This window comes from Heterocephalus glaber, unplaced genomic scaffold (assembly GCF_053883595.1).
Source record: "Heterocephalus glaber isolate CG9 unplaced genomic scaffold, H.glaber_assembly_v1.0 deba00001504, whole genome shotgun sequence".
Taxonomy (NCBI): Eukaryota; Metazoa; Chordata; class Mammalia; order Rodentia; family Bathyergidae; genus Heterocephalus; species Heterocephalus glaber.
In genome coordinates this window covers 1,625,794-1,645,421 of record NW_028258324.1, presented here as the reverse complement: position 1 = coordinate 1,645,421, position 19,628 = coordinate 1,625,794, and the positions used below count along the sequence as shown (strand labels likewise).

Below are 19,628 nucleotides of genomic sequence, written 5' to 3'. Positions count from 1 at the left end.
TTGGATAATCAGGAATGGGCCTGATTCTGTGACACTTCCTTACATTTAAAATCTAAAGTCATTGTAGTCAGAGTTTTGGTAAGATAATACATTTACTACAGGACACATAGTTTATAGGATTATTTGATGGTAATTACCCAAAAAGTGAAATGCAAAGGAATGCAAGACATTAACCACACACTAGAGGCCAAAAGAATCAAGCCAACGGCCTGGATCCAGCAATTTCCCACATAAGTCCAGCTAAAGGCTTAGAGTCCAAGGCAATGTCCTCCATGAGTCCAGCTAGTGGCCTAGAGCCCATGGCAATGTCTCATGCTTGTCCATATTGAGAATCTGCACCCGGAAGGCCCAAAGGCCAGTGGTGGGAGCCAGAAAACCTATGCTGGTGAGATGAAGGATTTGTGCCACCAGGCTGAGGGATCCACACTGGGGCCAGGAAGTGATGCTCACGGTGAAGATCAGAGCTGCTCTGATGAAAACAGCAGCCATTCCCAGCGACAGCGAGAACCTGAGTTCCTCCTCTGACGAGAACAGCCTAGTTCGCATCAGGAAAACCATCCACAGCAAGCTTCTCCTAGAAAAATCAACAGGCCACAATCTTCCCCTCCAGTTTTCTTTTTATGGCTACTGACAACAATCCTCAGGTGGATCCTCCATGCCCAGACCACTCTGATTTAGTTCAGCTGGGCGTTACATGTTGCTCATTAGTCCACTACAAAAGTAACCTAGCAGTTGTTGTATTTTGATGTGGTTGGAAATCTGCTTAACTACAAAGGAAAAGAGAGTTATCTTTTGTTTTTTTATTTAATAGTGAATTCTGGTAGATGAAGATTAAGCTATTTCTAATCATTTCTCAAAATACTGAATGGCATATTAGCTCTGTACATCTCTTTCTGAACCTCATCCTGGTCAAGTAAATATTGTGTTTGCTTTCTAATTTTCCTTCCCATAAAATAATGTATGAATCCACAGGACACTCCCAGGAGACAGAATGGCATGTAGTGTTCAGAAGCATAACTTCTCTTGCACTAAAGCTATGTATAAAACTGCAGTTTGGAAAAAAAAAGAAGAGCTATGAGAGAAAAGGTTGCAAGTGGCTTCAAAGCTCATTTCTTGCCGTTTTTTTCTTTATAACATGGGAAAATATGCACATGGATGTGTGTGCCCATGTGTGTTTGTGTGTGTGTGTGTGTGTGTGTGTTGTGGGTTTGGATGTGTGTTATTAGGCTGTTGTTAAGAGGTGGCCTCCAATATGAATACAACCCCATCTATTCTCCTATTACAGATGCATTTACTTCTGCAAAATCTCTTTACAAGCCTTTGATAAGCTTGGGCTCATTCATTTGTATCTTAGAATCAAATACTAGAACCAGATCAGTGACTTATTTTGCCAGCAGTGCTGGGAGGAGAAGAAATAATTTTTACTAGAAGGGTGAGGAAGAGACTTCGGGGACCAGCTCTTCAGAGAAAGAAACACAAAGCTCTAGATCCCAGACATGCAGAGATGAGAACAAAGCATAGAAGCTTTGCAATGAAGTGGAAGGTGACAGAAAGAAAAATTGTGTGACACTTGATGACTTTGCAATGTTTCCTGGGGAAATCTTCCAACAATAAGTTCAGGTTACTATAAAGATGATACATCCAGGTCAGTGTAAAAATAGCACGTCCAGGTTAATACAGAGACAGAATGTCCTGGTTCATAGAAAGATGGTATATCCTGGTTAATATAACAATAGTATGTCTGGGCCAGTGTAAAAATAGGACATCCGGGTTCATACAAAGGCAGTGTGTGCAGGTTTATGTAGAGCTAGTGTGTCCAGGTTCATATAAAGATAATATGTACAAGTTAGCATAAAGTTGCTAATATGTCCAGGTAGTGTAAAGATGACAAAACTCCTCTCTATTGATTCACTGAAGTTTTCCTAGCCAAGATGGATCCCTGACTAGACAAAGAGAGAAGGGTTCAATAAAAGAGAGCAAGAAAAGAAAAGGTCTGTACATTACTACACACACAGGAGTGTTTGAACTTATTTCTCCCTCTCAGTCTTTGCTGATTTTATTTTTAGTATATTAGGATTTCTTTACCCATATTCATCTTTTATACTTGTTATGAAATACACCAAGAAATTGATGATTTGGAACAATAGAAATGAGGCAGCTGTTATTCGGTGTTACCGATAGGAGGAGATGAATTCTGAGGCTCTTGATATAAAGGTAAAGTACTTCACAAGGAATTTCCTAAGCTGATAAATACTTACATTTGAAGTTAAATGCTTAATTACCAATTCTCATGAGTTTTGCTTCTCAGTATGTCTGGGCCCAAGCCAAGCACTGCCACCTCAGTGTATGCTGTGCGTGGACACCACAGTACTGCTGTGGATGCATCCTCTGTCTCATCCACATCACTGAAAGCCTACAGGGAGCCTTCTTGGCTCTGTCTGTACAGTGCAACTGCTCAAATGGTGCCTTTCATGACCATCAGATCTGTGCTGTGCTGGGTCTGCATGTTCCCCCACTGCAAAGTCCACCCTTGACACACTCACCAGTGCAGTCCCCTCCAAATAGGAGTTGGACCAGGACTCTGCTCATGATCCACCATTAGCTTCCTGGTGCTCAGAGTTGATGCCCAAGTCCTCAGGCATTGATCACAAGGCCCTTAATGCTGGCTTCTCAGTACCTCTCTGGCAGCTTTTGAGCCAGTGTTTTGAGCCTTGCTCTCTCTTGATCCAGCTAACCTGGGCTCTCCACTGCTCCTTGAGCTCACAGCAGCAGCTGTGCTTCCAGAGAGGACACTGTTCTGTGAATTTTCATTGGTCAACGAACACATCCATGCATGTCCTCTTACTACTGTGTGGTCTCCTGACCTCCTGGGTTATATCCTTTTGTATTTGAAAGTTCACACTTGAGTATAGTTTCTAGAACTTGGTAGGAAATCAATATATTTGATTAGGAAAGGAGGGCGGAGACATCTGATCAACTCATTCACAATTCAGATGGAAAATATTGAAATACGCCAGTCTCCTGCACACGGCAGGTGTAGACAAGGGTAACCAGAATAAAAGATGAAGAGATTTCTACAATCTGCTGGTTCTCAGATAAACAGCGAAAAATTTTTAAATTTATTACATTTTTTTACCATACCCATTGACAATAAGGTAGTAAAAATAGGAAAGCATATTTCTTCTTATTGCTGTTCAATCTCAAATTTTGACCAGTTTTAAGATAACTACTTTTACAATATAATGCTGAATTGAGTTTTTCTGAGTTGGCACAGAGTCAGTGATTGTTATGAAATCATGAATAATTACAAAATTAAAACCACAACACCAGCTGCTGAATCCTGAGCAGAAAATCTAATACATGGGAAAATCGGTGACTGTCAAAACATTGATTTTTTTTTTCTTGGTTTTTTGAGGCAGGGTCTTCCTTTGTAATTCAGACTGGTCCTGAACTCACTATGTAGCCCAGGCTGGCCTCAAACTCTTGTCAATCCTCCTACCTCAGCCTCCCGAGTGCTGGGATCATAGGCATGTGCCACCATGCCTGGGAAAACATTGATGTTTTGATCCCACCCCACCTTCACACAAACAATAGGCTAACTTAGAAGATATGGCACCATGTGGAGTGAGCATTGAGGCTGCAGTTCAGAGTAAATTGAGAAACGGCAGTTATGTTTGGATATTTCTACTGAAGATTAAATTAACTCTTTCCATTATTCCATTGCATCATGAGTAAAATAACAGTGATAATGAAATGAAGCATTAAGGGCCTGCCATGTGTCTGGTACACTGTGGAGACTATCTCGTTTACCACACACACACATACACACACACTCACACACACACACACACACTAAGGATTGTCTTGAAATGACTTGTCCAAGCCACACCACCATTAAGTTGAACTAGAACACTAATGTTCTATGTTAATTATTTTACCATTGATTCACGTATTGCACATCAGTTGCAATCAATTACCAGGCATTTCTTCTAGCATTGCAGAAAGAAAGTAGAAAGGAAGGAATTTTTCACTGCCTGGAAAAAAATTTCTTGAAGCTCCATTTTAAGACTTTAGGGATTCTGAGGTAAGATGAAGAAGAAGAAATAATGAATTAGTCATGATCCCATAAGACTTTTAATCTAAGGTTTTCCTGATCTGACAGGATCTTACATGATTTATCATGTATAGTTTTTCCTTATATTTCAATTTTAAGAGGATAAAGAGAACGAGGTTTTGAAGCAGTTTTGTATACTTTTCAAATAACAAAAAATGAAATAATTGTTACTATAAAAGAGAGAAAAGGTAAAGATTGCTGTTTTTTCTCAGTCAACCCTGCCATGTACCAATAAAACTGTAACGTGTCAATGGGATGATTTATTTACTGCTCTTATGGAGACTAGCCTTGAAGAAAATGTTTACATGCATTAAAGAGCTTTCTGGCCCATTGAAACAAAGCTTGCTTTTTTCTCTTCTTCTAGCCAATTGAACAACTGGTTATTAAGTGGGCTGCCTGCACATACCATTTTTGTCCTGTACAACCTTCTCACTGTGTGAATTCCATTTCTGTGAATATAGGGCTGTGCAGAATGTGGATTTGGGGCCATCTTGTGACAAACTGAGAAAAGTGTTGAGGCCGTATGGTAGAGTTAGAGGTTTGTGTCCCTATCTGGGTCATGTTACTCTTCCAGAGAGACGTTTTGCAGAAGGATATCTTAAGGTGATGGCTGATTTTCACTAAAGAAAGGAAGGTTTACTTTATCACAATGCAGTGAGTTGCAGATGTTGATTTGTTTCTACATGTCAGCCACCGCAAAAATCCATCAAGTCCATTACATACACACATTGTACCGTCTAACACTACCTCAACTCCACACCCTCATAACTCCACTCTACAGATGAGGCAATTCAGGGTTAGGAAGAGCAAGTGAATTGTTAAAATTCACACAGAACAAGTGATATCTGAAGAAGCCTCAAAATATTCTGGCTGAAATGTGAAGAAAAAACATAGATATTCTGTATAAAATTATAGTATCATATTAACAAGTAAATAAATATATTTGCCATTTAATAAAATTTCAAATTTCATGTTATTAGCAGATTCTAGATTGGAGACTTTTTATAATAACACAGAATAACAGAAAACCGTAAAAATTTGAAAGAAAATGATAAGAACTGATAATCTTCTCAGTAAACCCAGAGTAGAAATAAAAAGTCACACATGTACTACATTTCCCCTTTACCAGTGCCCCTACTTAGTCTTGAGTTACTCTACCAGAACTGTGAGACTGGCAATTGTATAAAGACCAGAAGCTTAGATCTCACAGATGCGGAGAACAGAAAATCCAGGATCAAGGGTATAGCTGGTGAAGGGGACCTGCTGCATCATAACATGGTGGAAGGCCCTGCATGGACCAGAGGAAGAGAGAGGTGCTGAGCTTACATGCTGGCGACTGTGAACCTCGTCCCAATTCTGGTGTTAACCCCTCCTGAGAGCACAGCACTCATGACCTAGCCACTCCTTGCATACCTTGGAGGTCCCATTTCTCTGCAGACCTTGTTGCCACACATGAACTCTGGGAATCACACACTACAGCACCTATGTGTGTCTGCTTGGCCTTTAGCTATGCCGTGTTAAAAGTTTTTGTGCCTGTGTGTGAAAATAAAGGAACACACATGATCCAATCAATGCACGATCAAACAGACATGATCCGATCAAAGGAACAGACACACTCCAATGCAATCCAAACAGTATGCCATGTTAAGTTTTTGTGCCTGTGTAAAAAAACAAAGGATGAGACATGATTCAGATCAGTGGACATGATCCAATCATACACCATCTAATCAGTGCCTCCTTGAATGGGCATCCTTTATTACACACTCACAAGCAAAGTGTCCCTTCTCTTGTGCAGCCTTTGGTATTTCTTACCTCCCTGTGGCAGACCTGGAGGCCACTCCTCAGATCTCCCTTCCAGAAAGAATCTGGCTGTCTCAGGAGCAGACAGTGGTTTGGCTGAGGTCATACTTTTCAGGGGCAGCCTGCATCTGCTAGCCAAGGCTGGAACAAGGCTGAGGAAGGAACACACCAGCTTCCTGCATGGCCAGGGACACCATTCATGCCTGCAGTTCTGGAAAGGGTGTCCTACTGCAGAGCTGCATCAGAAAACGGAGATGTCTGCTGCCTCTGGCCCACACATTGCTGGTCGTTCTACTCCTCCAGGTGAGCTTCAGTTCAGACCGTCTTCTGACCAGGTGTTAAAATCTGTAGGACCTTCTAACTGAAGCCTGGGAAGCATCTCTAGAAATTAATGAAAATCTCATTGCACAAGAAAAGGTGGTGTTCTCTTTATCTCCATCACCTCTTTTGCTCTCATTATCATTTTATAATCTAACATCGGCTTCCTGGCAATGCACAGCTTGTGAGGGGGCAGGAACACTAAACAGTTGCCAACCTTAGTTGGCTAACCCAAGTATTAAAACTCACAGTTATATTTTTTTCTCAGGATCTTTTTTTTGCACTATGAAAATTTGTAAGGCAGTCTGATGATCAGATCCCATAACACTTAACCTGTTGTTTTATAAACATTTTTAGACCCTTGATCTCTAAGAAATAATTCTCCCAGGTTAACTGCCTTGAGTCTTGATCCAATGTGCTTTTGCCTGGTGCCTTTGCAGCGTCCTTTTCCTCTAGAGAATGTACCTAGACACTAACAGAGTGTCTCCTCCAATCTGCCCTCTGATTCCCAGGTACCAGAGCTTCTTCTAAATAAAAACTATTTTATCCAACTTATAGCACTTTCTATAATGATGCAGAAACTAAAGAAACAGAGTCTGCATTATTTTCTTTTTTCCTACTTCTATCTTCTATTGAGATGCTTAATTTTTGCTAGCCTGCTCTGGCACTGGTATGCCAAGACTTTACAGAAAGCCAAGAGTCCTGGCCAATCCCTTCTTTCCTGCCATCACTCTTAGATACATGCGACCAGAGCAGACAGGTTCATTTCTTCCCTCAATGTCCCAACTTATTCAAGAAATTATGTCTTCTGTATAATAATATATGTTGGGACTTAGAGCAGAAAGGTGCTTCTCTTAACGCATTCATTTGCTTATTTATTCATTTAATAACTGTGGGGCATTGACTGGATTATATGCCAGTCCCTAGGTTTTTCTTTCCAGACTTGCAGTGCTAGAAAAATCAAATGTTTGTCATTAAGTGGCTTCACAATTACATTTATCTTTAAACTATGATCTAATATAGAACTTTAAATTCCTTCTAACATATCTACCTGATGTCTCCATGGATCCTTTAAAGAGTAAATTACAGCAGACTTTTTAAACTTTAGTGAGCCTTGGAGGGCTTGTTAAAACCCAAGCTGTTTGATCCCATTCTAGTGGTTTGGGGAGCCTCAAGCTTCATTTCTAAGGTGCTCTCAGGCATGTCCTTACTGCTCAACCACTGAGCACGCTGCATGGCTCCAAACTAGAGCCTCTGACTCTCGTTTGTCATTATTCAGTCCCACTTCAGACCCTTGGACTCTACCTTGACTTTCCCCTCACTGGTTGAGAATTCTCTTAGAAGACGGCTTCTATGCCTTTACTCGTGGTGACAGTGATCATGTGCCTTTCAATGGGCCTTTAGACTCTGTGTGGAAGTTAGGGTGGCTCAGTCCATGGAAAGGAATCTAAGGACACACAATCCCAACACCCCAACCTGTGTCAAGGCCATTTCAGTGCCTCTAACTAGGGCAGGGCTCAGGGATAACTCTGTAGTCTCGTCCTGCTTCTTTGTTTGATATACCTCAAATCTCACCGCTCTTCCTTCTCTAAATTCATACTTTAATACTAAAATTAAGTGTCAGGTGGTCACTCAGCATTCTTAATTCGATTGCATTTCCACAAAACACTTAGTTGTTGCTTCCATCTTTTCCTTCTTATTCTAAGTGATCATTATTTGCTGAATTCTCCATTTTTTAATCACCACTGCCTGAAAAAACTCTTCAGCATCAACAAAAGAAACACTCATATATTCTTACATAATTAATTATATGTGCATTTAAATTAAAAGTTATGCTATATTATTTATAATGCATGTTTACATGTATAAATTTATATAATTAAATTTATATATTTTTATAAAATGTATATAGTTCTTATAAATTTATATATAATGTATCATAAGTTAGTACCTAACATATTTACATGTAAATTTTAAAATTTTAGGCAATTTAATGAGAACTATAGATTTCAAAATAAGTTTATATAATGATAGCATACAAAAACAGAAGTAAAATCTTTAGGAATTTTCATTCACTTTAGCTTTAATGCAAAAATATCTAATATGATATAAGTGAAATTTGTCTTTGAAACCAATTTTGCACTATTGTAAATGGTTTATCACCACGAGTAAAACATATATTCAAATGTTTTAACTCAAACCTCTCTAAATAATTGAATGTGAAAACTTTAATTAGAAGTATTTTATATGAGTATAATAAAGAAAAATTAATTCTGGTAATTTAATTATATTCTATATGTTACATTTTTTAGAACTATTTCAATATGGTACATTACATGGAAAGAATTTCAAATATTAAATCAATTGTGCATCCCTTCTTATGTTTATTAAACTACTTGTTATCAGTTTTCTAACACTGCTTTTTTATGTTTTGTGGGTTTTGCTTTCTTTTTTAAATATTATTTTATTGGTGCATTTTAGGTATGCAATATAATGACATTCATCATTGGAAATTTGCACCTTTACATAATCTCTCTTGGTTCTTATTTTTTTCCCCCTTCCCCTGCCCTCCCTTCAACCCCTCCATCCCTCCCTATTTACAAAGACTTTGTTTCCATTTTTTCATTTTCTCTTATTAATTCCATTTCCTTCTTTCCTTTCCCCTACCCCTCCCTACTCAATCAAAACCTTGTGTTGGGGGCCGGGGATTTAGCCACCTGTCCTAACACTATGTTTTTAAGTAATTTTTTGCTTTTATTATCATAATCACAATTCCCACAAGACTTTCATTCTGGGAATGGTGTTTGTCAGTTTTGATAGCAGTACCCACCAATTGTAAGAAATGAGTTGGAGAAGACTCTAGCTTTCCAATTCTGGAGAGAGAAGAGTGAATAGGGCCAGGAGTGAAAAGTCAAAGTCAAAATGGAAAAATAAGTTCCCTGAGTGGAAGAGCTAGGCTAGGAATGCAGATTTGCTTGGAGCAGCACAGGTGGAGAAGTAGCGGTCCAAGGGATGATTGGTTCTTGACAGATCCTGCATCGGAAAAACAGTGATTTCTCAGTGCCCCAAATCTGGTGTGGGGAGGGCAGCTTTCCCAATGACCCCCTCCAGGTAAAGCTTGTAATTGGTTAGATAGAACCTGAAAAAGTATGTACTGTATAGGATTTCGGCTTGGAGCCAGGTCCCTCAGCCACCAGCTACCAGCCCAGAATCCTATCACACTGCTTTGTTGGCTTACAGATCCTTTGTTCTTGCTGGGAGTTACAGAGTCCATGAACTGAGGCTGCAAACACATGGTGGCTGAGTGTGATTTAAAACTGAGGAAAAATTTGAATTTTGTCCTCTCAGTGGCATATTCAAGACAGGGAATTTTCCTTGCAGGGCATGAAATTACTAGATCACTCACAGGTTAAGGACAAAAGCTTTTCTTCAGAGCGTTTGTGAGGGCAGGTCATACTGCTAGACTCCTTTTTAAGGTAGGCCTTGGACGTTGTCTTCTTTATTCTTACCCCTAGGAGGAAGAGAAAACTGATGGCAAACTTTTGATGGATTTGGCATTTGCCCAGCTCCAATAGCCTATTTACCTCTTTTCAACCCCACCTTCATTCATTCCACAGCTCAAATCCTCCTTATGCTTTCAAGAGTTTATTGAGAGAGTCAGAAATATTTTTCAAAAATATTTAATATCACTTTTAAAGTTATTTCAGAAGCCAAGCTTTTTCCAGTTAAAGGAAAAGGAGATCTGCAGATTTCTGTTTCCATCCCATAATTGTGTATCATATTTCCTAATAATACGTAATATCCACTCTTACAACCTATGGGAAAGTTTATTTATCTTTTAGATATGAAAAGCATTCGTGAAGAGAATTGTTATTTTGTTTACTAAACATGGTTACTAATTTAGAGTCCTCTTAATCCTACCACTCAATGTACTTAGGCTAGTGTCTCACCTGGGAGAGTGGAGGTTGTAGTGAGATCTCTCCCGAGGGCAGACCTCGCCCTGAGCAGGCTGCATGGTTTGCTTTGGTAGAATGAAGAGGAGTCAGACCCAAAGAAGAGAGGCAATGTCTTTGGAGCCTGTTTGTCAGTTGGTGCTACCGCATAGTCATGTGCTTAGGCCTTGGTTAAGCATGAGTGTAATCTCATTAAGCTCTTAAAAATAAACAGCAGCAGGAAGCAGTAGGGACCCAAGTATTGTAGACCCAAGATCATTAAGACATCTTCTATCCTGGCCAGTCCAAACCTTATGATGTCTACATCACAGCGTGTAGCCTGGGCAGGTGTCCTGCATGGAATCGAGCAGCTCAGACTTAGAACTGCACATCCCAACTAGTCTTGACCTTCATCTTTTGTCTGTGCTTCTGCATGGCCTTACTATTTAGTTACTACTCAGATAAACTTTACCAGGGTGACAAGAACAGCAAGAGTTCCCATTCATTCGCCCCTGCACTCCAGGAAAATCAGGGCCTCAACCTGAGCTTCAGTATGCTCATTGGTCTGTAAATTCACTCTGTAGCAGTTCTGTGTTCTTAATAAAAGGTTTAGAAATTTCCATAGAAGATTTAAAAAAATTATAACCTGTATATAATTTTGTAATTATAATTTGAAAATAATATCTGTATGATTATTTAAAAACTTAAAAACAACTTTACATGTCCTCACAAAAGTACTCTGTGATAATAGTGTCACATTTTTGTCCCATGTAGGATGGCCTCTGGACCCAGGTGTCTGGTGATAGTGAGTCCAGGACACCTGAGTCCAGCTGTGGGGTTGGCCCACACCTCCTAGAGCTGCTTCACTTGCCTAATTCCCCACTCAGATTCCATTATTGTTCAAGAAACTTTCTCCTGCTTCTCTAGTTGCCTTCACTGTGCAGAATGTCAGACCACCCAGCTCCCTGGAGTGTGTTCATCATCTTCTTATGTCAAGTAAATGAAACCATGGCTCTGGACTTCAGGAGCCAGGATGTCCTGTTAGCTAAAAGGACACAGATGTCAGTGCTATGTTAAGTTCCTTAGATGCTGTTTTCTTGCTGATCTTTTCTCCGCTGTACACTCAGCATGCAGGAGATCTGTATCTGCAGAAGCAAAGTAACCCAGCACTTTTGAAAGCTGTACATGATGTCATGATCTTTACAGCTGGATCCACTCTGAGTCACTCTCAGCACTTAGGCTTGGCAGGGGAAGGTGTGGGAGAATGTTTCCTTCAGTGCTGTCAGGGTGCATGGTATTGTGCTTGTTCTTGGACCAATGGAACCAGCAAGAACAACAAGGAGACAGAGACTGAGCTTACTGAAAGGTGCAGCTCTGCTAGATACTTTTAAAATTCAAATATAATGGTTTGAGATGTCCTAATTTGCAGAAACAGATGACTGAAAATAGAAGACTTAATATTAGGTCATCCTTTGCATTGCCTTTCACTTTGACTATTTTGAATAATTTTCGCATAAAGATTAATATTCATAATTTTAAAAACTTACATTAGCTGTCCATATGGCATATTTTCTTCTACTTGATTTTACAGTATCATCTGTGATAATATAAAGTATAATTTCATAAACAGAATACATTTTCTGAAAGACGCAATAGAACCATTGACTATTTCACAGAGCTATCCTATATTTAAAAAAAGAAAAACATTTTAATGCCAACAAAGGGGAAAAAAAAGCAAGTAGAGAAAGTCTTTTGGCAAAGCACAGTGTTCTGATAGCCAAAGCTCTTGGGATGGTCTAGGGTCCCAGGGGTCTTCCTATGCCAGGGGGATAGGAAATGATCCTTGCCTGGGCCTCTCTCAACAGATACCAAGGGAAACACACAGGCTGCCTGGTTCAATGTTAATATGCAAAAATTTCCAGCTTTGGTACTCGTGATGCAATATGTGCATTGTAAGTGAATATGAGCATATATCCTGATAGGTCTATAAAGTCGACTAGATTAGTCTATAAATTAGACTAAATTAGACTGAATTGGACATGTAAAATATGTTATAATTTTACTAAATGCCTACATCAATTCAAATATTATATTTTCTTTCAAGATGTAGAGAAAGAGTCTAAATAATTCAAAACTTAATGCATATCAGGACTGACTATGCATTAGGTATATCAGCCAGAAAGCCTAGGATACAGATTAATTTTAGAGGCCCATGAGGATGCTTGAATTTCTTTTGAAATCAAAATAAAAAAAATAAAGGTTTAGAGCCAAAGAGTTTCTTCTCACAATAGAAACAGATAAAACTTTTAAGGTACATAAAAACTATTAAATTTTGCCTATAACAGAAAAAAGCTGAAATATTTAAAGTTGTATAGAAATAATTTTAAATATTCATATTATGGTGAGAAGGCCTCCAAAAGGTGAGAGTGTCCAGGGCCCACTGAAGTCATTTTGCTTTCCTGCTGTCACTAAACAGATGCACATAGAGAATTTTTTGTGTTTAATAAGCAAGTATCAAAGCATATTGGGTAACCTTACTCCCTATAAATCATGCAAAAAAGAAAACTCTACTGATAAAAGAAAAAAAAGATGCCTACCTTCCCAGAGTGCTAGAGAAAGCGGGAAACTCCTGAGAGCCATCCAGGAAATCACGGTGACACTGGACAGGCGCCAGATCCTGATAGCCCACAACACCAGGACCTGTGCTGACTGGAGCACCTGAGGGTTTTTATATTATTGCCACACTGAAGGTGTGTGGCCTTCATGTTACTGGAAATGACGCGAAACCCAAAGCCCTCTGTGCCTTTTGTTCCTGGAGCTGGGCCAGCCCTGACACAAACATTCCCTGGGACCTTGGCCAGTTTTCAGTGTGCATTCATTTCAATCTGATTTCACAGAATGGCTATTTTTTTTTAAGGCACATACCTCTCAATTTGTTTTAAAATTATATACATAATTCTAGTAACACTTATAATTTGAAATAACCTGAAATGCACAGGAAGTTTGAGAATAAAAAATTCCAAAATATTTTTCACCCATATTTCCCAGGATTTCCTAAGAACAAGAATATTCTATTATAAAATCAGAGTATACACAGAATTAGAGAAAACAGTACTAAAACTCATTTGGAACCAGAAGAGACCTAGGATAACAAAAGCAACTCTGGGCAACAAAGGCAAGATAGGGAGCATCACAGTCCCTGACTTGAAATTATACTATAAAGCTACCATGATTTACAAAAAACCCAGCATGGTCTGGCAAAAAAACAGACCCAAGGATCAAAGAAACAGATTAGAGGTGCAGAAACAACTCCAGACACACTCAGCCACCTTATCTTTGACAAAGGAGCCATCTTTGAAAAAATGGAAACAAAGCTTTTGTAAATAAGGAGGGGAATAAGAGGGGTTGAAGGGGAGGGGAGGGGACTGGGGAAAAAGAAGAATCAAGGTACATTATATATGGGTACAAATTCCTATGATGAATGTTATTATTATGTATATCTAAAATGTACCGATAAAACCAATTTAGAAAAAAAACAGAGTATAATTATTGAAACTAGGAAATGAAGGATTATACAATACTATTTTTTAATCTACAGGATGTATTCAAATTATGACAATTTCCCCAAAATCCCACTTACATAGATGGAAGGATAGGTGGATTGGTGGGTGGATGGATGAACGGATGGATGGATGGATAGGTGGTTGGATAGACAAAGAGTGAGAGAGATCTGTTCCAGGATGCAGTTCACAGCCTCCCCTTCTTGCATCGTTTCATCTACATGTCCTCTAACATTCAGTGCTTGGATACTTCTCCAGAGTTCATCATTTCTACTTCCACCTGCTGTGGATGAAGATATCAAGGTTGGCTTTGCCAGCCTGGGGCCCTCCTGCAGCTCACAGTCCCTGTTCCTAAGCAACATCTTGGGGTCGTGCATCTAACTGTCATGTTTCTTGAGCCTCCTTTATTCTAGGACAGTCCATCACTCTGAATTTGTCTGATGCTTCTTTATGCTTAGATTTTTTGACAGTGATATCCCAAGGAGTTGTGGGTTCTTCTCAGTGGATTGGATCAGGATGTTTTGCAGCCCCCCCCAACACACAAAGAATAGTGAAAAGGATTTTTACCCAAGAAATAGAACATAAAATCATCCATATATGTGTGTATGCCCAGAATGGGGGGGAGCTGCACATGCCAGCTTTCTGGGGACCACTGTGACCAAACAGCTCCACCATAGTGGTTAGCTCCCTTTATCTTCCCTCAGTGCCGGACCAAGCACAGTGCATGATGGTTTGGTTCCCCAAGGGCTCACTCGCTGTCTGCAGAGAACAGCTTCCTGGCACTGTCCTCACAAGGTCTTTGCTCAACAGATGTCCCTGGTGTCTGCTCTTCTCCTGAGGACTACTGGATTAGGTAGTCTGGGCCTGATTTCAGCCAAATGTTATTTAACCTTTAAAGGCCTCATGTCCAGATGCAGCCCCCTTCTGCATTGTACTGGGGCTCAGACTTTTCAGGGCTGTGTGATTCCAGCTCCTCTCAGTCACGATGTATTTTTGTGAGTTTCTGGTTATCATGAGCACTGACAAAGAGCCCACAAAGTTGTTCCAATACACTGCTTTGTGTGATGGAGTCCCGCTCCTCTCTGCACAGATGCAATGCAGGGATGAGTGGCTGCTTACACAGGACGCGGGGCGTGAAGGTGCCTATATCAATTTGCTCACTAGGACAGCAAATGTTTATTCTCAAAGTACTCAGTTCCACGTGATTTTAACTTTTTCATCTTTTCCAAACTTAGTCATTTACTTATTGATATAATAAAAATAAATCATTTAATAGTTATTAGAAGTAAACCATTTAATAAAATCAGTGGTACTGGTAACTTAGTAATTCTTTTTCAGGGCACTATGTGCCAAACACCGCAGCCCGTGTTGTAAGTGCAGCAGTGAATGTGACATTGCTTCCTTTGCAGACCTCACAGCCCCTGGAGAACACAAACAGGCAAGTTACTCACAGTTCATTGTCAGCACACAGAACGGAATAGAGTAGGCAGGGATGGGACGGGACTTGTCACCTGTCTAGGGGAACTGACTGAGAACCTGTAAGCACAGGGTTTCTGAGGCCAAGAGGTTCGGGGAGGAGGAGGAGCAGAGAGCACTGAGCCTGGGCTCTGTCTTCCAGGCCTCTGGGCCACAGAGGCTTCATTGCCAGATTTGAAGCCACTTCCAGACTCTTCTGGGAGGGGTGATGCACATGTTCCCATGATTGCATCTATCTAGATCCTGTGGCAAACTAGGGTACTGCCCACTTTGTATCATCAGTGTCATTATTGTTCCTACTGTAACTATGGAGTATTACAGTTCATTTTCCAAGTCAGAATAAATAGGCAGCCGTCCAGTCAGTGAATAACCAGAGAGCTACCATGTCAGGTCCACCCTTTCCATTCTCACCATGCACACACAGCCAGGGCACAGAGGGCTCAGGGCCAGGGAAGCAGAGCTGAGGGCTGGCCAGGGACTGAGCAGGGCTGGGGCACCGTCCTGGGCCAGACTTCAGGAGAACCATGTCCACCACAGACCCACGCAGCCTCAGCCCTGCACATTCCCCTCAGTCATAGCAGCCAAAAAAACAAGGGCTGGGCAGGAGGATGCAGCTCCCCAATCCTGCCAGGGCCCCTCACATGAATGGCCCACCTGCCAGGTGACACCCTACACCTGTGCTCCCTTAGCCTGTACTCTCAAAGGCTCTGTGGGACTGAGGACTTCATTGCTCTTGTGGAACCATTCTCACTTCCCACCTGCCCTGTGCACATCTCCTTAACAGCTCTCAAATCTGACTCCTCTCTGCCATCCAGCCTTCCTTTACCCCACTTTCCCTTCCCTTCCTTCCATCTGTCTCTTTTTCCTTTCTTTCTTTCTTTTTATCACTGGAGCTTGAACCCAAAATCTTCACACTGTGCCTCATCCTTGTCCCTATTTTTATTTTTTAATATTGAGACAGGGTTTAACTTGAAATCCTTCTGCCTCAGCCTCCCAGAGTGCTGGGATTACACTCGTGTGCCCTTGCACCAGGCCCCCTCTTTCCCTCTTAACATTTCTTATACTTCCTCACAAGTGTGACTCAGTTTTTAGAAAAGTATAAAGAAGAAAATAAAAATATCGGTCATCTCAGCGTCCAGAGCTTAGATGTGCTACTAAATCTCTGCGCTTCTTTTCAGTGTTTCCTGTTGTGTGTATGATACACATCAGGATGCTGCCATGCATGTAGCTTCAGGTCCTGCCTCCTTTACCCTCTACTGTGCTGTCACCATTTCTCAGGATCGGCCAGCTCTTCTTCTTCATGAGTGTCCCATCAATATTCCTACTTTTGCTTGCATCTGAGATATATCCCAACAGGTAGCCTTACCTCATCTATTTTCTGTTATCTTTTTGGTGAAATTCTTCCCTGTTCCTGGCCCTGCTGGGCTGAGCTGGGGTCCTCCTGTCTCTGTCCAGATCACCACGGAAGTCTTCAGTAGTCCAAGCCTGAGCTCTCCCTCCACCGTTCACTTGCTTCTCCCAGTGGACTTTCCAACATGCCAAGGAGCCCTGTTTTTGCCTAGCCTCACCCTTTGGTATCTCCCATTACATCTTTCAGACACAGTTTATGCTCCTGAACTGAGGACAGCATTTCTTTTCCTGTCTGTCTTGGCCTTCCAACCTCCTCTGGATCCATCCGTCTCCCTCCTACACTCAGCTTTAGACTCTCAAGTTTTCCATCTCCAAGTCTTTGTTCATGCGCTCCCTTCTGTCTGGCATATGCCTCCCCTTCTTTCATCGTTTCATCTACATGTCCTCTAACATTCAATTCTGGGACACTTCTCTGAAGTTCATTGTTTCTACTTCTATCTCCTGAGGGTGAAGATATCAAGGTCAGCTTTGCCAGCCTGGGACCCTCCTGCAGCTCACAGTCCCTGTTCCTAATCGACACCTTGGGTTTTTGCCCCTTGACAACAGGAGCTGAATGGAAATGCAAGTTCCTCACACATAGAGGACAGTCAAGAAAAATCTGTGAAGTGCAGTTAGTTTTGCACAGTTGTTCTGGCTTGGCAGCCAAGAATTCTTGTGTCTGCGCCAGCTTCCTTTTGTGGCCTCTGTCCGTTTTAACCTCAGCATGCCTAGCTCGTGACTCACTAATCTCTGGACATGGTCACCATTGAAGTGCGCTGTGAGGCCTCATGCCCTTTTGGACTTTCCCAAGGATTTCAGAATCTCCCTTTCAAGCCCCTTCCCTGAGCTTTGCCATCACAGATGCTTCTAGAAAGAGAGAGTGCAGCAATAAAGCATTGTTATGTAGAGGCTGAACTGGAATGTGTCCCACCAGAACGTCTTGTCCTGAGGAGTTACAGAAGAGGGAATCAAAGGAGACTAGGCTTAAAATTGGATGAAATGAAACAACGTGCAGAGTTTAATAGCATAGTCACAGGACTGGTTTGGGTGGAGAGGCAGAAAGACAGATGGAAATCAATCTGACTAGCTGAAAATACTATTTCAGAGCCAAGAGAAGGAAAGGCTCTTCCAATCTGAGCTAATGGAAGCTGTTCATAAAATCATTTTGATGACATAGGTCTGATTCACTATTCTGGCCATACAACAGAATCTCCTTTCATTTGTCACTGTTACCCGTTACTAGGGACATGGTTGCTAATTTATGTGAACATTTTTACACATTTAAGCAACAGTGGAATCCGATAAGTTAGAACTTTGTCACAGTCATGGGGAAGGTGGCACGGTACAAATGCCCCCTCACTAGTTCAGGTTCCTGTTCAGTGTGTTCATATGCTCATGTAGTGTGGTAAAGTTAGCTGAAGTCATTCATTTTATTCCATTTGGTTAGGACTATTGTTTTCTTCTCTCACATTCTTTTCCCTGCTCTGCATTTCTCCCCTGATGGAGTGACTTTGGAGTAGTTGTGACTATTTTTATGATCTGGCCAAGGAACAGTTGAGTTGAAGATTCTCAAATCCAGGTTCAGTCCAGTGACATGCCTTTTATCAGTCACAGTCACATTTATAAGCAGCTTTGTTCTTACTGGCCATCCCAAGGAGCACAGCTTCCAAGGAGCACAGGGGCACAGGGGCATCCTTGTGCTCACCCTGACAGGGAAGTCAGAATGCACCCTGGACACACACAACACAGCCACTCTCCACTTTAGGAGAGAGGAAGTTGAAAGAGCCAGAAGCTATTCTGGGGAAAATTGTTGCAATCATCAGAGGGAACACTTCTAAGTACTGCAGAGGGTTCACTTCTAAGTACTGCAGAGGGTTAATCCTAAACAAAATTAACTTTTCCATCTCAATAGTAGAAGTTCAAAAGTTCCCAGTATTGAAGGATCTTTTATTACAAATGCTTCATGCTTTTTTCCAGTTTGAGTGAGATGGTCGTAATTGGAATTGAGTCATGTTACATAGACTCTCCCCCATGCTTGTGTTTACAGAGCGTGCCCCATAAGTACCATGATGCATGTTTTATGTATCCAGTTATCAATTATAACCAATTTTTCACTGGTGAGATATAATTTAATTTAAAAATTTAAATTTACATTATTAATGAAAAAGATAATTTCTTATAATCCATGAATTAACAAACAATAGATAATTTCTTATAATCCACAAATTAACAAACAATGAAGAGCAATGCTATTAGAAGAGCAGAAAAATTTTGGAAAACTTTGTTGTCTGGGGGCTGGGGATTTAGCTCAGTGGTTCCACCACCTGCCTCACAAGTACAAGGTCCCGAGTTTGATCCCTGGTGCCAAAAAAAAACCCCCAAAACACCAAAAACCTTTGTTGTCTGAAGTAAAAGCAAGACACTCTCCAACTTAACTCTGACTCTGCCCATTGCCCTCCATTCTTTGTTTCCCGGAAATAGTATTGTAATGAACACTTACTATGATGGTGCCACTTAGTGGGCAAGGACTCCAGCCTGGCCCGGGTAGAAGAACACTGGGTAAATCATGATCCTCTGACTTCAGATCCAAGTGCCTCTTGCTGCCTGGGACTGAAAACAATCTCATGGAGTCCCAGTGACCTTGTCTACCTGACAGGCATGTTGGTTTCAGTGGGCATGGGTTCCTGATAAAAAGATGAGCCAGGCCAATTTGCTCTCATCTCCCATGCTCACTCACTCTTCTGCCATGTCACCATGCACCAGAACACCCTTGCCACAGCCAGCACCATGCTTTTGGACTTCTCAGCCTCCAGAACAGTGAGAGACACATTTATTTATAAATGATGAAGAATCTTGGAACATACTAATAAGAAAGGCTGGAAGGTATGGATTTATGATCTCAGAGAGAAAATTCCTCATCTTGTAACACTTCCTCCCTAGAAAAATCACACCAAAACACGCTTCTCACTAATCTGTCCAGTGAGAACAAACTCCTAACAAGCTTTGGTGCATGAGAGTTGCTGAATGTGAAGTTAGGAA

The 19,628-nt window shown here is 41.0% G+C and overlaps 1 long non-coding RNA gene across 18 annotated transcripts in view; it reads right to left on the bottom strand.

The window, feature by feature from the left end:
- The window catches only part of LOC101706145 (uncharacterized), a 123,369-nt gene that overhangs the window by 83,044 nt on the left and 20,697 nt on the right, over positions 1 to 19,628 (bottom strand). For 15 of the 18 annotated variants that reach the window (XR_015440779.1, XR_015440782.1, XR_015440778.1 and 12 more), the window contains exons 2-5: positions 12,762 to 14,007; positions 11,712 to 11,761; positions 9,639 to 9,743; positions 5,927 to 9,265 (exon numbers count right to left, since the gene is read on the bottom strand). This is a non-coding gene — a long non-coding RNA (uncharacterized LOC101706145). Of the gene's footprint in view, positions 1 to 73; positions 9,266 to 9,638; positions 9,744 to 11,711; positions 11,762 to 12,761; positions 14,008 to 19,628 lie in introns of those variants that run through there. The other 3 variants (XR_015440788.1, XR_015440774.1, XR_015440787.1) reach the window with 3 other exon arrangements.